The sequence below is a fragment of the Sus scrofa genome, chromosome 9 (assembly GCF_054392235.1).
Source record: "Sus scrofa isolate SSC_HxYL_T2T_F1_AM1 chromosome 9, Sscrofa_HxYL_maternal_Yorkshire_Landrace_v2.0, whole genome shotgun sequence".
NCBI lineage: Eukaryota > Metazoa > Chordata > Mammalia > Artiodactyla > Suidae > Sus > Sus scrofa.
This window is the reverse complement of record NC_139391.1, coordinates 129,149,159-129,172,820: the sequence shown is the minus strand read 5'-3', so window position 1 is coordinate 129,172,820 and position 23,662 is coordinate 129,149,159. Positions and strand designations below refer to the sequence as shown.

The 23,662-nt window shown below is 39.8% G+C and overlaps 1 protein-coding gene and 2 long non-coding RNA genes across 5 annotated transcripts in view; 2 read left to right on the top strand and 1 right to left on the bottom strand.

Moving 5' to 3' along the window:
- The window catches only part of LAMC1 (laminin subunit gamma 1), a 122,873-nt gene that overhangs the window by 57,624 nt on the left and 41,587 nt on the right, over nucleotides 1–23,662 (bottom strand).
- Nucleotides 41–7,281, top strand: LOC146400180 (uncharacterized). The gene is made up of 2 exons (XR_014816488.1): nucleotides 41–97; nucleotides 176–7,281. It is a non-coding gene; the product is annotated as an uncharacterized LOC146400180 (long non-coding RNA).
- LOC146400179 (uncharacterized) lies at nucleotides 12,492–17,729 on the top strand. The gene is made up of 2 exons (XR_014816486.1): nucleotides 12,492–13,473; nucleotides 14,409–17,729. It is a non-coding gene; the product is annotated as an uncharacterized LOC146400179 (long non-coding RNA).

Genomic DNA, 23,662 nt, shown 5'->3' with positions numbered 1-23,662 from the left:
ATTGGTGTATTTAGTGTTACAGATTAAACATTCATGTTAATTTTTTTTTTTCTTTTTACAGCCACACTTGTAGCACATGGAAGTTCCCAGGCCAGGGGTCAAATCAGAGTTGCGGCTGAGGCCTATACCAGGGTCTGCGGCAACGTCGGACCCCTAGCCCGCTGAGAAATGCCAGGAATTGAACGTGCATCCTCACAGACACTATGTCAAGTTCTTAATCTGCTGGGCCACAATAAGAACTCCCTAAATAGTCATGTTTAAATATGCTTTTTCTAGTTAAGTCACCTTCCCTTTAATGTACATTTAAATAATTTCAGAAGCATCTTCATTTTAACTTTTCTTCAATTGGAAGGTAGTAAAGAGCCTCAATGTTCCTTTTCATCAAGGAGAAATTTTTCTTGAAAACCCCCCAAATTGTTTTATCAATGATGTATATGCCACATTCAGTGAGAGGTGGAGGCAGGGTGGGGTGGGGGTGTCATCAGACAAATTATTTACCCAGCAGGCTTCAGGTAGGTTGGTCAGATTCCCTGTACTTCAAAAACATGAGCCTTCCTTATCTGCTTTTCCTTCTACATTGAGAACAAATATTTAGCAGTGATAGCAGAAAAAAATGTTCTTCGAACCCATCCTTCACCATATTTCAAACAGACAGCACCGAGTATGGGAGAGTATTTCACACACATCACAATGGGACCTGCACTACCTTTCTATTTACATTCTGGAGAACAGCCAAAGTCCTTTCCAGCTCTCTCTGATCCGGTGCCAGAGACCTGGTATCCAACACCCACCTAGAAGAAATTCCCTCAAGAGTTCCACAACTGAAGAGGAGGCGGGAAGGAGTTGGAAAACATTCTATAAACCCACCCCGCATTGTATCATGATCCAGTTTTCAAATGGATCATGCAAGTTACCTAATCCAGTGCAAACTCTCTAGGCATATGGTACTGCAAAGCATTCATAAGTCTGAACGACTGTGCTTCATTTTAAACCTCCCAAACCTCTCCTGAAACTCTCTAACGTAAGTTGAAATGTCTATTTCGGTTTTGCCATCTATTTTATAATCTGCATAACATTTCTCACTTCCAAGTCATTTTCCAGGTTTCAATGCTTCCAAACCCAACCCACCTTTCCAGGATTAGTTCATGCGCCACTATCTCTATGACACTTCCAATCTGTGTTATCACTGTAACTTTTAGGAAGACACAACTCTTACTCTCCACATAACTTAGCACTTGAGTATTCACTCCTTTAAGTTTCTTTCCTCCTACAAGAGTTTAACCACTACTGCTTTTTTTTTTTTTTACTAAAGTATAGTTGATTTCCAACAATACAATAGTTTCGAAGTTTAACTTAATCAAAAGCAAGTCATCTACCTCTACTTTTTTGGATATCCTCTACAATAGTATTTTTCAGGTTCTTTCTGATAATGACACACGGTCAATAAGGCACTTTACATTGCAACTCTTAACATACACACACACAACTGAAACTCAAGTTTTATAAAACAATGAAATACTATCCATGATGTAATCTGACACTCTATTCCATTCTCTATTTATTTGTTAGAAAATGCTAGTCATAGCTTCACAAAATTCATTTAACGGCATTAGGAAGTTTCAACCTATCATTTGGAAAAGACTATTCTGCAATCCTTCAGGCACTTTTCTTGGCACAAAACAGGCGCTCCATATATATTTTGTTTACTGTAGGTTGACGCATCTACTATACACAACAGGTCAGAATTCTACAATGAAATGATATTTTCTAGATAGTGACAAAGTTTAAGAAGAAGCCTTTCAAAACCTTCCAATTTCCTAAGAAACTAGACAATACTGGAGTTCCCTTTGTGGCTCACCAGATTAAGAACCTGACTAGTATCCATGAGGATGTGGGTTCGATCCCTGGCCTTGTTCAATGGGTTAAGGATCTGGCACTGCCATGAGCCATGGTGTAGGTCACAGACACGGCTCAGATCCATCATTGCTGTGGCTGTGGTGTAGGCCAGCAGCTGCAGCTCCGAATCAACCCCCAGCTCAAGAACTTCCGTATGCCAGTTTGACCCTAAAAAGAAAAACAAAAAACTAGACAATATTTCTAAAAGCCTTTGTATGTGGCAGCCTTTAACAAGATCAACGATAAATCTTTTCCTAAAGCTAAAAGGCCAAAATCCCATCATCAACGTGGTATCCCAAAGAGGACCAGAAGCCACCAACCCTGCCTGAACTAACCATCCCAAGAAGTTCTTTTTAGCAGCTATGCTTCCAGAAGACGTCTTCAACCATGAGCCTGTGATAAGCCTTCGGGGTAGTAGCAAAGACTTCCGCTCTGTAGGGTGGAAGGACTGATCCCAGTGTTGGGGTTAGACTCCTCTAAAGCGAACACATTTGGATACTTACTGGGAAACAGTTCTCTGTGTCTCATATTCATGGCACCTTTCTCCTTGGGTCATCAGTACCTGGAATTATCTCATTTATTTTTTGCATGTTTTGTTTGTATGTCCCCTCCTTTCTATACACACACAGGAGAGTAAGGTTTTTCTTGGCTTGTCCCCTGCTACTACTTTACTTTGAAGTATGTTTTTGTTGTTGCCGTTTAAACAGAGAATACTGTTTGACTTAAAAAATAAGCAGCACGCTAACAGGAGAAAGTCACTGACTTAGGTGAGTCTGGTTTGTTGTTTAATTCGTTGATTCACTGATTTGCTGATTCGGTCATTTGGCAAAGACAGGCTACAACTTACTGTGTGCCGGGCAGTTGGTTAGGCACTGAAGACACAAGGATAAAATAAGACTCAGTCCTTGCCCTACAGGCATTCCACACGATCCATAAGGGAAGATACAAATAATTAAAATGCAAAGTGGGAGCAGCTCTACGCTAGGGAGTAAGGAGCAATCACACATCCATTTTCTCATCCATAAGTTTTGACAAGAGGACCTCATGCTCAGATCCAAAAAGCTTGAATCTACAATCTTATGTGTTGGCAACATTTCTAAGGATATCTCCCTCACTAGATCTTTTCAATACTTTCTTTTCTTAATGTTCTATAAAAAATGTTAAAATGCCACGGGAACTGATTTCACGAAGACAAATGACATCAGAGACATGAAATAGCACCTCAGCTCTACAAAGACTTACATAATTTCCTGAACCTAACAAAGCTTTCACCAACATTCAGTCCTCTGTCAAGTCCTAGAATCATCCCAGGTGAGGTTATATTGAATAATCTGCAAAGGATACAGACATTAAGGTTCCACTTTTAGGTTTAAAACTCATCAAAGGGTTCTCAAATAGCTGCTTCCACCTTCGGATGAGAAAAACATAACTCTTGGTTTCTGTGTCCCCAGAAGATGAAATAGTTCAATTTCGAGGCTTTGAACAAATAATCAAACATCTCTGTCCACTTCTAGCCCTGAAGGACAAACGACACATAATGTTTTAGAATAAATTCTTCAGTAGCAAGAAAGAACGGATTTTCTGCTCTTGGTTTTCTCACTTGAAAAAGTAAATGTCTGGATCCCTTTGAAAATTAGCCCAATCTACAAGACAGTGGAACTAAACTGAACTCCCACCAAGACTTGGCTCATGCATTCTTCCACAAGTTCGGAACAAAGACCCCATTGACTTTCGCATGTAGGCGGATTAGAATTGCAATGCAGCCATGTAGCACATTACTGCCCAGTGATTCCACCAGGGAACGTCAATGGAGCCTTCTCTAGATCCTTCTCCCATCTCCCTTCTTCCCACTGCAATATAATTTCAAGTCCACCCTGAAACACAGATGTCTGGTTTAGCATAAAACAGGCCTGTCTGCATATTTTTAAACAGCTAATAGGCCTTTTGGCTTTTAATTGGCCTGCTTATATTTAGAGCTGTTTCCAATGCTTTTTAGAGCTCTCCTAAAAGGCCAGGCTAAGTGGACACATGCTAAGGGTCAAACACTCCAAGTTCTTAAATGTCCAATAAAAACCTAAAAAGAAGAGAATTACTATGAAATAGGAAAGAGGCTAAGTAGTAGAAAACAAGAACAGAAGAAGAGCAAGAGCATAAACCAATTTTCACCAGTTTGCTACATCTTCAGAACTGATACAGCATGCTTATAAATTTCCTTCAGTGGAAGTTTCTAATTAGAAACTAGAATTAAATTAGAAAGTAGGTAATTTCCAAGTACAGACTGACTGCCTAAAGTAATAAAGTATATAAGGATGGATGTGTTCGCTGCCTTCAAAAAGTTTACAATGTAGGGGAACCACAAATCCAAGTGCAAACCAGAGAAGTACTAGGTTTTAGCAAAGGTATAAACAAGACAGACTGAATCCAAATGGATGATTTCATAAACTTTTATAAAGCAGCTATGGACAAATTTAGGTTTCTTCTTCTAAATAACTGATAAAATGCAAGGGGGATGGTTCTGACATGAGAGACCCATATAAAATATGCCCTCAACAGTGTTTTCTTTCAGTGCTTCTCCTGATGTTTTAGTTTATGTTTTAATACTCACAATGAGTAAAATGCCTGGCATTGTCACTTTTAATGCCAGAATAAAAAAAGGGAGCATTGTAAGGAAACCACAGAGAATTTATATGAATACATGCACAGATAAGGACAGAGACTGATTCTAAATACCCCATAAGCCTGAATATAATAAAAGAATTTCTCTCCTAAATTATCCTTTCAGAAAAGGGAGAAGTGCTTTGTATTCCAGTTCTTACAAATCTTACCAATTATTTCATTTTAGACCACAAATTACTGTGAGGAAATCAAATTAGCTTGAAATGACCTCAAATAATACAAGTTTTGGACGCTTACATAGAACATATAATAGAAGAGTTTTTTGTTTTGTTTTATAATGGCAAAGAAGTTAACCCAGATTTATGCAATTTTCCCTGAAAGGCATGGCTAAAATTTAAAGTGCTGAATAGTGTAAATAATAAACCTTTTAAAGAATAATTAATAGCTAGGCAGCAGAGTAATTGTGAAAACAGCATATATAAACAAAAAGGCGAAACAGAAAAATACATATGCTAATATTATATGAATCAGCATACATGGCAATATAAAATTTCCAATGGCAATCTTATACAAATTTAGAAGTACTATGTCATGAGCCACTTATTCACAGAAATGAATATAATATGACCTAGCAAACTGTGCTGATGGCTAAAAAGTGACTTTAACAGTCACTGATGGCAAACACGTATGTGAAGGACAGGAATAAAATGGTTCCACAGGTGTCAAAACGTGGAAAACAGTCCTAATTTATAGAGACAATATTTAAAACATGTAAATTAATAAATTAACTATTTTAAAGAGCTGATTGTTTCACCTGTACCCTTAAAACTTTTGCATATTCGAGTTGGCAAAAGCTTGTTTTAAAAATCTTCTAAAAGTAAAAGTGAGAAAAAGCTTAATAATTGAAACTGACTTTTACACATACCCATATGGGAAATTTCACGTTAGGACTCCAAAGAGACAGGACGGTAGTCCAAAGGGGATTCTGTATGAGAACTGCCCAGCATTTAACAGAGCAGAGAACCCACACCAAAGTTTCGGTCCCAGAAGATACCCACGCAAGTCAGGTAGTGTGTGGGGTGGCAGGCTGGCTCCTTATCCAGGTATGACTCTTACTGTCTCCATACAAAAGATACAAGTTACCTGGGTGGGAAGATGCCTTGCTTCAGACTCTTCCATCCCCTTCCCAGTTTTATTCTTACTTTAAAAAAAGAAATCAACTTTAAAGGCAGATCAGTCACCATCAACACTAATACACTGAAAGAGCATTAGTACAGATGCATTAGTATGATGTTCCTACGATGGTTACAGAAGAGCAGGAGAAAAAAGATCTTCTTGCCTGGCACTAATTCAAAAAATCAGCACCTTTCTTTGCTTCCTCCAAAGTCCTCCCACCTGTACAAGTCATTGTGAAGGACAAAAGTGTTGAAAGAGTCAGTTGCACAGACAGCAGGAATGGGAGCATTTGACTAACTCTGCACAAGCTGTGCTAAGGCTAGAGAGCCCTCGCTCCACTGTGTCACCGACAGGAAAAATAATGGCGTTGTCCACACCAAGGCTCAAGCTGGGGGAACCTCACCAGGAAGTCACCCTGACTCTAAAGAACACAGTCCAAAGTCACAATTCTCACTTCAACTCCCAACAGTGGGTATGGGTGGCACTGATCCTAATACCCTCCCCCCCAATGAAACCATCTTTAGAGATCCAGGCACACACTTAAAATGCACAGATATCTTCATCATCAGAACTAATACGGGTAGACCTCATGTTACTGTGCTGCACTTTATTGCACTTTGCAGATACTGCATCTTTTACAAGTTGAAGGTTTGTGGCAAACCTGCATCAAGCAAGTCTATTGTGTCATTTTTTTCCAACAGCATTTGCTCATTTTGTGTCTCTGTGTCCTATTTTAGGAATTCTAGCGATATCTCAAATCTTTCATTATTATTGTACTTGTTATGGTGAAGACTCAGATGATGGTTAGCATTTTTATCAATAAAGTATTTTTAAACAAAGGTATGTATATTTTAGACATAATATTGATAATATTATAAATGTGCAGTAGCATAATATTAATAATGCTGCAATATAGTGTAAACATAACTTGTATCGACACTGGGCCATCAGAGAATCTGTGTGATTCACTTGAATGCTGTATTTGCTCTATTGCAGTGGCTTGGCTCTGAACCCGCAATACCTCTGAGGTGTGCCTATGTAATGAAGGAGCATCAGTGCTCTAAATACATTAACAACAGGGCTCTATTTTCAACAGTGTTTCCAAAACATTAAGACACAGTTTCTGGATAAGCTGCGGTAATTTGGAAAAGGGAGGATGCTGGGAAGTTCTTGCCCTTCCACCCCCTTTTCTCAAGCACCTACACAGGTATGCACACACACACGTACACCACACACACGCACGTCACATGCCACAAGTTTACCCTTTAACCCTGACCTTTCAAACTCCATAGTCCTTTGCCAAAATGATATCCTCACTAGGAAGTTACGAAAACTATTTAGCATACCAGTTTCCTTAGGATTAAAAGCATCACTATTCCCCGTCACTGTTGGTAGGAAAGCAAAATGGTATATAGTCCCTTTGGAAGGCAGTCTGGCAGTTTCTTACAAAACTAAACATTCTCTTACCATACAATCCAGCAACCGTGCCCCTTGATAATGAACCAAATGATGTGAAAATGTACATCCACACAAAAACCTGCACATGATATGTATAGCAGTTTCCTCATAGTTGCCAAAACATCATTCAGCAATAAAAAGAAATGAGCCATCAAACCACAGGAGACAGGGAGGAATCTTGAATGCATATTAATGAAATAAGCCAGTCTACAGATACCAAGTATATGATACTCTGGAAAAGAAAAAACTATGGTGACAATAAAAAGATGAGTGGTTGCGAGGAATCTGAGAGGAAAGAGGGAGGAATAGGTGGTGCACAGAGGATTTTTAGCCCAGTAAAACTATTGTACGTGATACTGCAATGGTGGTTATATGTCCTTCAACACTGTTCAGACCCACAGAATGTACAACACCAAGAGTGAACCCTAATGTAAACTATGAACTTTGGGGGATACTGATGTGTCACTGATGTTTCCTCAATTGTAACAGAGGTACCACTCTGCGTAGGATGTTGATAGCAGGAGAGACCGCGTGGATGGATGGGGGGGAGGGAGGACTCCATGGGAAGTCTCTGTCTCTACTTGCAACTCAGTTAAAACTACTCAAAAATAAAGTCTATTAATTTTAAAAGGAGCATTGCTAACTTTCACTTAAAAGCCTGTTCCAGAATCCAAATGAACTTTGTTACAGACTTTCAAAGGCAGTTTTCATTCAAAAATATTAAATTCTTATTAGAACATCGGTCCTACTGAAAAGTTGTCCTAAGGTAGTGTTTTAAGTCCAAAAAAAGGGCTGTGTTGGGAAGAAAAAACTTAAAAATGAAATCTTATCAATCTAAAAACATATGTAAAATAACAGTCTAAAAACATAAATTCTTCTATTTAACTCAGTATTAAAAAAACAAAAACAAACACCAGGAGCTCCCACTGTAGTAAAGTGGATTAAGAATCTGATCGTAGAAGTTCCCGTTGTGGCTCAGTGGTAACAAACCCAACTATGAGGATGCAGGTCTGATCCCTGGTCTCACTCAGTGGGTTAAGGAACTGGCGTTGCCATGAGCTGTGGTGTAGGTCGCAGACACGGCTTGGATTCTGCGTTGCTATGGCTGTGGTATACAGGCCAGCAGCTCTAGCTCCGATTTGACCCCTAGCTTGGGAACTTCTATATGCCACAAGTGCATATGGAAAAAGACAAAAAAAGACTTTGACTGTAGTGGCTCAGGTTGTTATAAAGGCACTGGTTTGCTCTCCAGCCCAGTACAGTGGGTTAAGGATCCAGGGTTGCTGCAGCTGTGGCATACTAGCTACTGAGTCTGGAAAGAACAAACAGGAAGAAACAAAATCTCTGATCCCCAAAAAAGTCTGACTCAACCCACTGACCACTCATTGGGGCTGGGGGTATTCTCAATGGTCCTAAGTCTCAAGGCTGAAGTCTGAGAAAATAAGGGAGGGAACAGGGAAGCCTGGCTTCCATAACCAGGGCCAGGGCAGGGCAGTGGGGATGGAGGCCTGGGGCGCTGATCCTCTGGGGACTCCAGGGATACGCCCCATCCCATCTGGCCTCCTCAGGAGCTACAGCGAAAACAAGTGTCCTCACCCCAAGTGGTACCCTCCTATATTTCATCATTGTTCAGTGTAATGCTCACAGGAAATGGACACAACCCAAACCAAAGGACACTAAGAACTGCAGAAACTATCTTCGTATCTTAACGGGGCGGGGGGGGGGGGGCAGACAACCAATATAATGAAAATCTTTGTTTTGTTTTGTTTTTACCATTTTCATAGCCCTGTCATTATTCAGTAAGATATCCCTTCATTATGCCTACAGTAAGAAAAACATCTATGTTTCTAGTCAATAGGATTTCATGGGCTCTATTATTAAAAAAAAAACTGGTAACACTGGTTATTTTATGCAACTTCTCAAATCTAATTTAATTCCAAATTCAATTTTTATCAGTTCTTTGAATGCTGGTTAAGTTCTTGAGAACCTAATTCGACCAAACTTGTGGTAGGTAACCAAACTCGACCAAACTGATGTATCCATAAACAACCCTATGTTCATTTTTGGCTAAGAGCTATTTTTGTCAAAACAAGAGGAATAGATATCTACAGAGGGCAAGTCTTCACAAAATTGGAGATTGTGAAGCTGCTTGGTAAGCAGAGAATTGGAGCAAATGGGAACTGAACATTCTTAGGCAACAGTTCTATCAAATTATGGCAAACTGCCCTTCTCTATTCTAGAGACAGTTCTCTCTAAAAATAATCAGACCAGTTATCTAAAATTAAATCCCTCTCTCTCTCAGAGAATGGGACACAGATTAAAATTTTTACTCTTCTTTTCCCCTTTTTCAATATTCCCTATAAGTCATTAAAGCTTCTGTTATAGGTTTTTACATTAGTTATATGCGATAATCTCTTTAATCTCACAATGCTGCCTTAACCACAAGATAGAAATAAGTTAAAATTGCTCCACCTTGACTCCAGATTTGGGGGTTGGAGGATCTTACCTCCTTACTTGAGCTTAGACTTAAGTACATTTAAAAAAGCAATTAACATTCCAACGTGACAACTATCTTTCCAGCTTAACACCTTAACTCCAGATGCAGAAATTCATAGGAATCATAACTAGTCAAAAATAAACAATATATATGATAAAGTCCTGCTAAGAATAATCTTTCTGAACTAATATCTTACATGATTTTAATCCATATCTAAAATATCCAGGGAAAAAGCGTATTAAAATACACAAGCACACACAAGCATATAAACAAAAGGCAAAGCACAACTTTTAAAGGTTAAGAAAAAAATAACACTAGAGTTGAGTAAACCTTGAGAGAATTTTATTGCCCCAAAGAAGTAAACTCCAAAGAGATGAGAGAGAAAACTGTTAAGAACTAGTCAACACAAACAACAGTACTGAGGAAAGACTTGACAAAACAGGAAAAGAGAGACGGGAAAAGGCATTCTTGCAAATAGTCAGCACTGCCCACAACTATGGTCCCCCCTATTCAAAACAACTCAATAGGATTATCTCTGGGGTCATGGTGTTAAAGGAAAATGCTAGAATTATTCTGCCAGGTACTCCAAAGGAATGGCCACTTCCCTAAAACTTTCAGTGAGACTGAAAGTTTGTGACTGTTTGCATTTTAAGGTCCTTTCTTCTATTCTCTCGAAATTAGAAGAAAGCAACCCAAACTGTCCTCCAAAGTACCTCTTAATAATAATGATCAAAATGAATTCGTGAAGAACAACCCTGGCCTTTCAGGCTACTTCATGAAACTATAGTCAAAAGATCAGTCACTAGGTAACAAAATGAACAGGCATGAAGTTAAAATACCTTTAAGTATTTATGACAAGTCATTAGACGGTGGGTGGGGGTGGGGGTAGGGTAGGAGGGACAAACTGGGGTCACTTAGAGAAAAATAATTTTTAGATTTTTTGGTATCTGCACAAATGTTCTGAATGCCAAGTGATTTTGCCAAAATTTCTATTAAACCGTCAATAACCAGGGATCAAAACTGTAACATTAATTAGATCGAAATGGCAGAAAAGCAAGGAAAGCAAGTGGAGACTAACTTTGCTCTTTTGTAGTATTAGATGTAGTATTAGGCTGGTCAGGTACTGTCTCATCCTAAAGGTCTACGATGGTCATGAGGGAGGGAGGATTTGCTGATGCATGAGGCTGGTACCCAGCGACTGCAGAACAAGGGAAGAGAGAAAAGAGGTTGCTAACCCTTCTGGTCTTACCACCCCAGCCCCCAGCGTGGTTCCATTGTTTCCCCAGGCTGTGGAACACAAAGATGGCAAAGGATAATGAACAAAAGAATAGGGTCACTGGACATGTTAACAGAATAAAATATAACTACTGAGGCGTTTTCCCTCATGTTTTGCATTTGACATCACAAATTCCATAACAGCATTCTTTTGGCCTTTACTTCTAAAAAATAAAAATGATAAGGCTCAGGTAGGCAAAATGTCCTTCCCTACTCGGGAAGAAAGGCAAATGAAAGGGAGCTGAAGAAATTAACACGAAGCGTGCCTAGCAATCACAAAAAAAAAGCTTGGTAAGCACAGAGCCTTTCAAAGGGTAAATGGATTCTTCAGCTCCATCCTTCCTTACCAGGGTAGAGGCGTATTCATAGACTCACTGTTGGAAAGGACTTGCCAAAGCAAGAAAGTTCTCTCCTCACAATAGCTATAGGAGCTGGTAAAATCAAAGAAGGAGGTCTTGTGATATATGCTCATGACAGCTGCAGAAGCATTTATAGAAATGGGCCAGACAACACGATGTTAACCCCCTGATTTCATTCATCCCGGTGTGCCAAGAGATTAGGAACTCTTGCTCTGCGTCTCCTCACAAGGGACGGCCGAGAGGCACAAGCCAAAACGTTTCAAGCACCCAGAATTTGAGGATTTGTTTAAAAGGAAATGAAATTTTAAGAAACTCTCCAAGGATATGAGTTTTCTCTACCAAATGCTTGTAGCCACTCATTCCAACACAGCAGACAAATTAACACCGTACCTGAAATGGCTAACTCTAGAAGTCAGACATTCCCTCTCTCTGGGGAAGGACACATCATTGCTATCCAAAATGAGCATGCAGGATGGTCCACGGAGATGTGTGGGAAGAACATATTAGAAACTTTGTTTATACTCACCTTTGTCTTATCCTTCTAAACTTCCCATTTATTGTATTTGTACCATATCTATTACTACAGGCTACATGTGTATCATTTATAAATAAATCAATACACATACATTACAGGTGTATGTCAAGAAATATTTTACTAGTAGCATGCTTGATCAAAAAAGTTTAGAGAGGAGTTCCTGCTGTGGCACAGTGGGTTAAGGATCCAGCGTTGCTGCAGCTGTGGCTAGGATTCGATCCCTGGCCTGGGAACTTCCACATGCTGCTGATGCAGCCCCAAAAAATTAAGAGGCCAGAATGAAAAGTATATTTTTTTTCTAACTCATAAAGTGTCAAACTCCTCCACAATGAATAGATGGAAAATGTGTTCTATGTCCAGCTCTTCCTTAGGTAAGTACTCAGCCTCCTCTTCACCAATAAAACATGCGACTCAAGTTCAGTATTATAAAATCATATCCTTACAGAAAATATCCTATCCTCTCAAGATCCCGATGGACCACCTTTGGCATCTTGCCAGTTCTAGCTTTAATCCAGAGCCCTGTGAAGACCGGGCGATGCTTAATAAACCATGCTGATTTGGCTTTGTGTCTTTTTGCTTTCTATGCATAGTTAAAGAGTGAACCACACAATGTATGGTAAACGTGTATGGAGGTACTTTTTAGGCAAAAGCACTTGTTTTCCACATGCAAATATCATTCTTTTTTTTCCTTTTCTTTTGGCTTGATGTGGGATCTCAGTGCCCAGACCGGCAATTGAATCCGAGCCACAATGGTGAAAGTGCCAGATGCTAACCACTAGGCCACCAGGGAACTCCTGAAAATATCATCCTTAGGGTTTCAATACCCAGCCTTTTCTAAGTTATAGGTTCTTAGAGCTTAAAAAGAGTATAAGAAGTATAATTAAGTTCATCAATTATAAAAATACCATATAAATGAGAGAGCTCCATGCATATTCAATAACACTAACCTATAAGTCTACAAAAAAGATACAAATGACTAATGCTACTATGTATCTGATTTGAATAATTCCGTAATTAATCACAAATTTCTCTTTAGAGAAACTGAATTTCTCTTATTTTGTTTCTAATAATTTTGATATCTGAAATTTGTGTCTCTGTTTCTCTTATCTATTATTTTGCTGATTTTCTTTCATTGTATCTTGTTTTCTTCTATATCTGGTTATCCTTTACTATGTGCTGGACATTTTATTTTACTTTCTTTTTTTTTTTTTTTTTTTTTGGCCATGTCTGCAGCACATGGAAGTTCCAGGGCCAAGGATCAAATCCATGCCACAGCAGTGACCCAAACCATAGCAGTGACAACACTGAATACCTAACCTGCCACCAGGAAACTCCTGGATACTGTATTTTAAAAATACAGAAAGGTACAGGTAAAGTATATTCCTCAGGTACATATTCAGCTTCCTTTTCATTAATAAAACAGGTGACATATATTTTACACACACACACACACACACACACACACACACAAATAATTTGAAAGCTAGTATCTTCCCACAAAAGAATGTATAAGAATTACTGTTGTGGCTCAGTGGAAGCAAATCTGACTAGTATCCAAGAGGACACAGTTTTGCTCCCTGGCTTCAATCAGTAGGTTAAGGATCTGGTGTTGCTGTGAGCTGTGGTGTAGGCTGCAGATGCAGCTTGGATCCCAAGTTGCTGTGGCTGTGGTACAGGCCAGCAGCTACAGCCCTGATTTGACCCTAGCCTGGGAACCTCCATAAGCTTATGCCAGGCACTTGGGAGTGACACCAATTTGGCTCAACCCTAATCCAAGTTCAAGGCTTGAGTGTCCCTAGATGATTCAGATGATGCAGACCTTGCTGAAGTCTATTTGCAGGATGGTATATTTCTGTTGTCCCCTTAATGAGAAGATGAAAGCTTTTAGGGAGCCAACTACCGGTTTGGGAAAGTTATCAGACTACCTATACCTTTGATAAATCCTAGACTTTGACTATGCCTCTGTTGCCCTGTGAGGTAGCCAAAACCTTTGTCTTGTAGCTATATTTTTGACTGGAAAACGCACTCCAAGCCCATTCTGTGATTCCTGCCTTTTTCTTGGTTTATACTCAGAAATGTCCTCCTATTTTGTTAGCACTTTATGCTTTTTGCCCCTCAGAAAGACTGGGCTGAAAATCCAAACTGAAATTACCAGAGGCAGAAGTAAGTCCTCTCTAGTAGCATATGAAAAAAACACTGCATTATGTCCAAGTTGGGCTAATTATAGGAACACAAGGTTTGTTAAACAATTTTTAAAACATGTTAATATAATCTATCATCTTGAGAAATTAATCATTTCAATAGGCAAAGAAAGCATATTTGATTAAATTCAATATACTTTCAAGATAAAAAAAAATTCAACAAACTTTCATGATAAATAAAACTTCCTTAACCTGATAAAAAGTTACTAACTGAAAAAAAAGAGAAAGAAATCAAAATAATTCTAGCGAAATCATACTCAATGGTAAGGTGAACTTTTCTTCTTTTTTTTTTTTTTTTTTTTTTGGCTTTTTAGGGCTGCACCTGCAGCATATGGAAGTTCCCAGGCTAGGGGTCAAATCAGAGCTACAGCTGCTGGCAAACACCACAGCCACAGCAACTCTGGATCTGAGCCATGTCTGTGACCTACACCACAGCCCACGGCAACACTGGATCCCCAACCCACTGAGTGAGGCCAGGGATTGAACCTGCATTCTCATAGAGACTAGTCAGAGATTCGTTTCTGCTGCACCACGATGGGAACTCCGGTAAGCTGAATTCTGTAAACACAAAGTTCCCTAATTCTTTGACATAATACTAGAAACTAGTTACTCCAAAAGAAAAAGATAAAAGTATAAGGATTAGAGGAAGCACTTATAGCCAATAAACAAATTAAAAGATGCTCAAGCTTTTTAATCAGAGTTAAAAATAAAACCACAATGAGACACCATTCTGCACCCATTAGATTAGTAAATGTTAAAAGTTCTATCAATATAAACTGTTATCAAATACATGAGCTAATAAGGTGTTCCACTGTGTTAAACATCAAGGCAATGCTCCCTTCTCACCCACGTGGGTCCACTATGATCCTGACAGTAACCACCTGGACTCACCTAACTTAGCCATCGGTTAAGGCTCAGTGCTCCACAGACTTTTCTTATCTCAGATGCCACCTGCACTTTGGGCGGCCCCCAGGCCACCCACACTTCCGACCAACTGGCTATACATTCAGTGGGCCCCGCAACCCCCTCAGGTTTGACAATTTGCTAGAATGACTCAGAGAACTCCGGAAAGTACCATAGTGAAGAGAGACACAGACAGGGAAGGGAGGATGTGGAGCATCCATGTGCTCTCCTCAAGCAATCCGAGAATGGCATCCTTTTTGTACATCAATGTGTTTACCAACTAGAAAGTTATACTGAGTCTCAGTGTGCAGAGTTTTATCAGGGTCTCACTACATATGAATGACTGATGAAATCACTGGCCACATGCCTGGGCTCCTTTTCCAGACCCAATGCCCTCCCTGGAGTCAGACTGGCCCCAAGTTTCAATCCTCAAATCACAGGGCTGGTCTTTCTGGTGACCAGCCCCCATCTTGAAGCTACAGAAGGACCCGCCAAGCAGTCACCTCATCAGCATAACAAACACTCCTAACACTCAGGAAATTCAAAGAGTGTTTGAAGCTATGCCAAGAACCAAGGACCAAGACAAGATATATCCTTGATTATAGCACAGGCCTGTCCTAAGCTCAGGCTCCTATGACAAATGCCATAGACTGGGTGACTTAAACAATAGTAATTTACTTCTCAAACTTCTGGAGGCTGGGAAGTACAAGATCAAGGTGCTGGCAGAACTAGTTCCTGGAGAGAGCCCTTCTCCTGACTTACAGAGGGACACCTTCTGTTTCCTAACATGGCAGAGAGAGGAAGGAAGAGGTTTAGTCCCTCTTCCTCTTCTTATAAGGGCACAAATCCCACCATGAGGGCCCCACCCTCATGACTTCATCTAAACCTAATTACCTCCAGGGGCCCCCGCTTCCAAACACCACAACATTGGAGGTTAAGCCTTCAACAATAAGAACTGGGCGGTGGGGGGGAGAGTGGACACAAACATTCAGCCTATAATAAGTATCATTTCGAACAGATTTTGGAAGCTACTTTACACTTAACAATTTTTATGCAAAAAAAAAAATTACAAAGCAAAGCATGATCGAACATTTGAAGTATATCCAATTCATGCAAAAGTCTTACTCCTAATTATCTGATTCATTTAAAAATGGGTCTATCTCCTTTAGGTTCCTTGATCATATGGTCTAATTTTTATGCAAAAAAAAAAATTACAAAGCAAAGCATGATCGAACATTTGAAGTATATCCAATTCATGCAAAAGTCTTACTCCTAATTATCTGATTCATTTAAAAATGGGTCTATCTCCTTTAGGTTCCTTGATCATATGATCATCTTCTAGATTAAACTATACAAACAATACTTTTAGCTTCACCCTGCCTACCGAGTACTCTTCTTTTAACTTCTCATATATGTTTGACCTAAAGACTGGTTTAAGGGAGTACTCTTCAGACAACAGTATATGACATCAAATAAAGGGGGAAAAACCCTGAAGGTCATAGAAGAATTTAAAAAGCAAACTTCAGTTTTAATGCTATTAAAAGAAAACGCCAACAATGATGCTGCAATGATGTCCAGCTCTAATGTGCTGTACCCAAAAGTCATCCAATCATCACACCCAAGTCCATTCTCTCACAGCTCTGTTACAACAGTAATGTGGGGAAATTCTCTCCCACCACTTCCTAGATTCGAGTTGACATTCACTCTGGAAGGTCAACACCGTTAAAGAAGGGTCCTGTAAAAGGAATACCGTGGAACCAGGGGCTGCCTGGCTGTCAACTCAGGACCTCTAATGAAGCAGAAATATGTACACAATTAGCCAGGACTTTTGGAGTCCAATATATTCAAAGAGCTGTCTGCAGACTTTGCAAGGACCACTTGAATTAAATGTTCCCAACCCTCACAGTCCTTGGAATGTGTTGTAGCAAGATTTTATCTACATTCAGAAGCTCACCATGGTCACACTATCACAGATGGTGCCCCCAAATAACAAACTTTAGAAAGTCAGACTTCACCTATGTGCTATTATTTGTTCTTAGCTCCAAATTAAACAATTCTTTTAATTCTCAAAGATTTTTTTTTTTTTATCTTTTAAAAAGCATAAAAATTCCCCATGTTCAAACCCTCCCACACTGTTGGTGGGAAAGTAAAACCGGTGCAGCCATTATGGACAACAGTATAGCGGGTCTTTAAAACACTAAAAATATAGTTGCCATATGATCCAGCAATCCCACTCCTGGGCATATACTCAGAAAAGACGAAAGCCCTAATTAAAAAAGATACATGTACCCCAATGTTCACAGCAGCACTATTTACAACAGTCAAGACATGGAAGCAACCTAAATGTTCATCAACAAATGAATGGATAAAGAAAATGTAGTGTGCATAAACACACACATGTGCGCGCGCACACACACACACAATGGAATACTACTCAGCCATTAAAAAGAATTACATAATTCCATTTGCAGCAACAAGGATAGACCTAGAGATCATGTTAAGATAAAGACAAACATCATATATCACTTATATGTGGATCTAAAAAAAATGATACATATGAACTTATTTATAGAACAGAAAGTGATTCACAGACATAGAAAACAAATTTATGATTACCAAAGAGGAAAGGGGAGGCATAAATTAGGAGCTTGGGATTAGCAGATACAAACTACTATATATAAAATAGATAAACAACAAGGGCCCATTGCATAGCAGAGGAAACTATATTCAATATCTTATAATTATCCATAATGGAAAAGAATCTAAACAAGAATATATATATATATTCAGTTTTATATATATATATGAATCACTTTCCTGTACACCTGAAACAGATACAACACTGTAAATTAACTATAACTTAAATTTAAAAAAAAAAAAATTCCCAGCATTCCTGCTCTGGTGCAGTGGGTTAAGGATCTGACTGCAGCAGCTTGGGTAACTGCGGAGACACAGGTTTGATCCCTGGCCTGGCGCAGCAGCAGGTTAAAGGATCCAGCAGTGCCATGGCTACAGCATGGATTCAACCCCTGGCTGGGGAACTTCCACAGGCCATGGGTGCAGTCATTAAATTAAAAAAAAAAAAAGTCCCAATATTTACCCAGATATCTTAACCATATATACGACTAATAACTTTTATTTATTTACTTATTTATTTAGGCCGCCCTGAGGCATATGGAGTACCCGGGGCAGGGATCAGATCCGAGGCACAGCTGGGACCTAAGCTGCATCCCAACACTCCCAATACACCACTGATCCCATTGTGCCACATGGAAACTCCAATAAACTTACTTTAAATGCAGTCAATTCTCCTATTCCTGGTTGTTTTGTTGCTGTGAACACAAAATTAGCAAGTACCGAAGCACTGCTCACAGGGTAAATACAGGATTAGATTCTTACACGTCTCTGGTCACATTTCATCAACAGATGAATATATACCCTTTTTTATACATATTTCTGTTTGAGGACACCTCATTTAACATATACTTTTGATTTACAGCCAAGAGCCCTGTAACTCACTCCTGAACAAAGCTCATCTAATACTTGTATTTTCTCCCTAAAACACATAACAGCCTTACTTGCACTTAGAAACACTAGAGTAGACACGTAGGGGCCATTTGGGGTAGCAAAATCACTAAGAAAGAGCACAAAATGTGTGAAACACGGCACTACACGCTCACGGCACGAGAGCTGAAACAAGCGTGCAGAGGACCACGCTCTCCAGTGGCCGCTGAGAACTTGGGTGTCAGCGGACTCAGTGTTCACCACCCTGAGCGCGTTCCCAGATCACTGCAACCCAGGTCACCGCAAAAGTACCTGAAGCACTGATGTTTGCCTTACAAACAAAGTGTGGTGAGAAGACAAATATGCAAATACCCAATCTGTGAATAACCAGTAGGCACTGCACAGGGTCTAGCCATAGACCTCAAACAGCAACACAGTTTTAGGCTCAGGCTTCCTGGTATCCAGAAAAAGAAAAATACAGACTTACGCTTTATTATGATTCTAAATGACAGCTGAGGATACAGTTTCAATTTTCAAGTGAGAAACCCCAAAGGGCACCAGCTACAGAACACAGTGTAAAGTATTTTCCTCCACCCAGTGTAGACACAACATCTACATACACACAATTTCAAGTTACTCATGATGTTTCCTCCTGCATCCATCACCAGCTCTCTAACTTGACACCACACACACACACACACACACACACACACCCCAACTCTCAAATTTAGAGCCTTGAAAGACATTTCCTGGATCAGCCTTTTGTGGATCAACAACAACAAAACCAACTTCCTGACATATAAAACATAATTTCCTAAACAGCAATCTTGAAAAGCACTGTTACTTTGTATAGCGACACAGCAGGTGGCAGGGTGTGATGAAACAGGAAATGAGAACAAATGACTCCCACATACACACACACTTGCAGACCACCACAGGGAATACATCAGCACAAATCCTACATCTTTATCATCCAACCAGCCATCATCTGTAGGACTTCTCGTCCTTTAACTCAGCCTTTCCCACTGCTCAGTGATCCTTTCCGTATGTCTGACCCTTTCCAAGTCTTTACATATTAACCCAAGAAATCTGCCAAGGGTGACATTACAGTGAGAATGATACCACATTCAAGTAGAAAAAAAAGATTTCTAAATTCTTAATTCCTAAAAAAATAAAAATAAAAATAAAAATAGTAAATCCTAATTCTCTAAATTAAAAGCAAATCTCAAGCCACAGATTTAAAAATGTATCTCAAGGAATTATTAAATCCTTTTCCCCCAACCACCTCCAAAGAGTAAGGTTTCCTAATTACCAACTATTTGATGTATGGGGGGCGGGGGCGCCTACAGCATATGGAAGTTTCCAGGCTAGGGGTCGAATCGGAGCTGCAGCTGCCAGCCTACCCCATAGCCACAGCAATACCAGATCCGAGCCATCTGTGACCTATACCACAGCTCACATCAACGCCGGGTCCTTAACCCACTGAGTGGGGCCAAGGATCGAACCTGCAACCTCATGGATACTAGTCGGATTCATTACCACTGAGCCACAACAGGGACTCTCCTAATTACCAACTAGATATAGCATTTATTCCACCTACAGTTAAAAACCTAATAGGAGCTTTTACCTCACTACCCCAGAGATCAAAGTAGCCAAATAAATACAAATGGCAGTACACGAGTGAGATCATGACCCAGACAACAAAGGAAGAACACACAGATGTTACTATCACCCACAAAACTGGAAGCACCCCAGGAACATCTGAGCAACCAGAAAGCATCTCAGTCATCCAAACTCTGGGACAGGCCAGAGAGATGCTTACAGAGCCAAGACACAGAACTCAACAGAAGAGTCTCCGCTCTAAAGCCCCAAGAGAAGCACTATTCCTTTACTTAAACCAACAGAACCCCTGTCCCTTTCTTTAAAACCACAGATGGTCTAAGGCCGAAGGAATAGAAGAGGTCCCAGGTTTAAGTGCTTCATTTATAGATGAGGAAACAGGCCCAGAGACTAAATGACTTGCTAATACAACTACGGAATCACAGACTGAACTCTCTGTGTATTTAGCTCATAAAAGAGCTATGGAAGGATGATGTACTAGGCAATAAAATACCCAAATTTTATCAGATACAAACCTGGTCATTTCATTCCCTTGTTCAGATCTTTCAATCTGAAATCAAAGCACTCTGGACTTTAAAAAGCTCCTTAACACACGGCATGACAATTTTCACAGCCAAATCTATGTATCTCTTATCTAATTCGACACACACCCTGCAAGCCCGCACACTCCTTCATCTGTCCATTCACTCGTTTTTTGAGAATTATTTATGAAGAGTCTACTGTGTGCCATGCACTGTGCCATCCAAAACTACTAAAAAAGTATTCACCCAGGCCCTTCCCTTTTTGGACTCAGTGCCTTTGCCCATGACATTCTGTCCACTGGAATGCCCTCTCTGTCTTCTACATCTATGTGAACAAACACAGTAAGACATTAAGCTGCATTTTTTTTTTTTTTTTGTCTTTTTGCTATTTCTTGGGCCGCTCCCACAGCATATGGAGGTTCCCAGGCTAGAGGTCGAATCAGAGCTGTAGCCACCGGCCTATGCCAGAGCCATAGCAACGCGGGATCTGAGCCGAGTCTGCAACCCACACCACAGCTCACGGCAACGCCGGATCGTCAACCCACTGAGCAAGGGCAGGGACTGAACCCGCAACCTCATGGTTCCTAGTCGGATTCGTTAACCACTGCGCCACGACGGGAACTCCTGCATTTTTTAATAATTAGGTTTTTCTATAGCTTTGTGACTAAATGGCTCCCATCTGTCTCACTTTGAGCATGCATTGGCACAACAGTGACAATGAAACTCCGTATTTATTGTTCCCAGACACACAAGGCTGTTTTGAAATTCTGGCAAGAAAGGCAAACAAAATGCCTATTTAACCAATGGATAAAGTGATGGAAAGCACTCGCTGACAACAAGCCTCAAACCTTTCACTGCGTTCTTCTGAAGTTGCTGTAATGTGTAGTACAGCAGGTAAAGCATGATTTATACTGCGAAGGTGCATACTAAACTTTAAAATACGCAAGTCAGCCAGAGTTCAATCATGACTTTCTAAATTTTAAAAACAAAGAATAAAACCAAAAAACTTACCATGAGGCCATTCCATAATAAATCCCTCTAAAAACAGGAATATTGCTAAGATTTCTGTTATTACTTCACAGTAAAATTATTATGTCTAAAGTTCAACTAGTACGTGATAATGTTTCTAGTAATTTGATTTATCAAAATTTAGAGGTACAACCTGCCACTTGGAAATTATTTCAAATATCCCAGGACCCTGAGGTTAACTACCAGATTCCTGAAAGGTTACTTCTGGAAAGTACCTTCTTTGGGGAGGATGAGGAAACTAAGATCTAAAAATGATAAGAGCTCAAAAACCAAGGTCATACCATCCTTAAATGACACAGTAGAGATCCGAGTCCTTACCAAACACCCAGGAGAGTACCCTTTTCTCTCGAAATGTGCCAAGACTGAAGTCTGCTTAGGTTTCTCCTATTACCAAAGCCCTCAGTTAGAGCTTGTGCTATAAATTTTGACAAACGTGACATGTAATTTAAAGAACCTTTATACCTTGACGGTTTCATCAGGCATCATCAAAGCAGGAAAAGCATACTATTGAGATTATTTCCCTCAAACATTTTTAGTCACCAAAATGGCTTTGAGATAGTATTTTCCAGTTTCGGCCTCTAAGTGATAGCCTCTCACTTTAGGTAGGCGACATTCCTCAAGCACCAGATGTGCAAAACGGACCCAAAGGTGACAAACATGGGATGAGCACACTTCTTCTCCAGGGCCTACAGCCCTCAAAGTGGGAAGAGATGGTAACTTCCTTAACCTAAGAGGTTCCCTGTCGACCTTCAGCAAGTATCATGTTCAACCACAAAACACTAAATCATTCTCTCATTTAAAGTCAAGAACAGGATGAAAGTCCCCTTCACCACCTCCACTCCGGACTCCATTCCTAACTCACTGCCTTCACATCCAAGCCTGCCACCCAAGAAGAAAGAAAGGTCTACATAACCAAAATAAGTACCAGGCAAGGTTCAGTATTCTGCAGCACTATGTAGCAACCAATTCTAATTTTCTTGGTATGGACTTAAAAGAAAATAAAGAAGATGAAGATCACCCTGATAAAGAAAAAGCAGGGTACAACAAGGATCAGAAAAGTTCCGTGTGCATTGGTTAACCATTTCTATTTGACAAATACTGGATCTGTGTCAAAAGCATTCAAAAAAATCATCATTCAAGAAATATTTCATAAATTCACAACTTGGTCTTCAAAGTCTTCCTTCTAATTTACTATCCTTATACCAAAAAAGCACCTAAAATCATCTCCACAAGAAAAAGCATTTATCACAAGTGCCTGCACACAACAGATACCCAATACTCATTCAAGTAAACAAGAACCCCCAAATCTGACTTTTACTGAACCATAAGCTTCTACGACTGATTGAAATTTACACCTACATGACATAATACAGATATTAAAGCAACTTGCAAAAGGCTATATGATTCAAATAATTAAAGGTAAAGAGGAGTTCCCATCCTGGCGCAGCAGAAACGAATCCGCCTAGTAACCATGACGTTGCAGGTTCGATCCCTGGCCTTGCTCAATGGGTTAAGGATCCGGCGTTGCCGTGAGCTGTGGTGTAGGTCACAGATGCGGCTTGGATTCTGCGTTGCTGTGGCTGTGGTGGAGGCCAGCAGCTATAGCTCTGATTTGACCCCCAGCCTGGGAACCTCCATATCCCGCAGGTGTGGCCCTGAAAAGCAATAAATAAAGGCAAAGAGCTGGACTGTTGAAAGTATACACTAATTATAGTAAAATACATTCCAGTTAATTCCCAAAGAAAACACTAACAGGTACGTTCTCACCCCTGAAAAACAGAGCAAAATCTTAAACACTACTGTTTCCATATACAAACTAAGAAAACATTACTGGTTTACTATCAAATAGGCTATTTTGGTATTTTGCGAAAGAGGCAAAATTAAAGGATAGTTAGTAAAAACCTACTGGTAGAAAATATCTAAAAAGCATAGTACTATCACAGGGCAAGCCTATGAATGAGAAAGAACCCGTGAAAGTGTGTGAAATAGGAAAACTCAACTCTTGCAGAAAATAATGAGTAGAAATCTAATTTCGAATTTCACCTACACTACTAAAATTTATCAATATTACA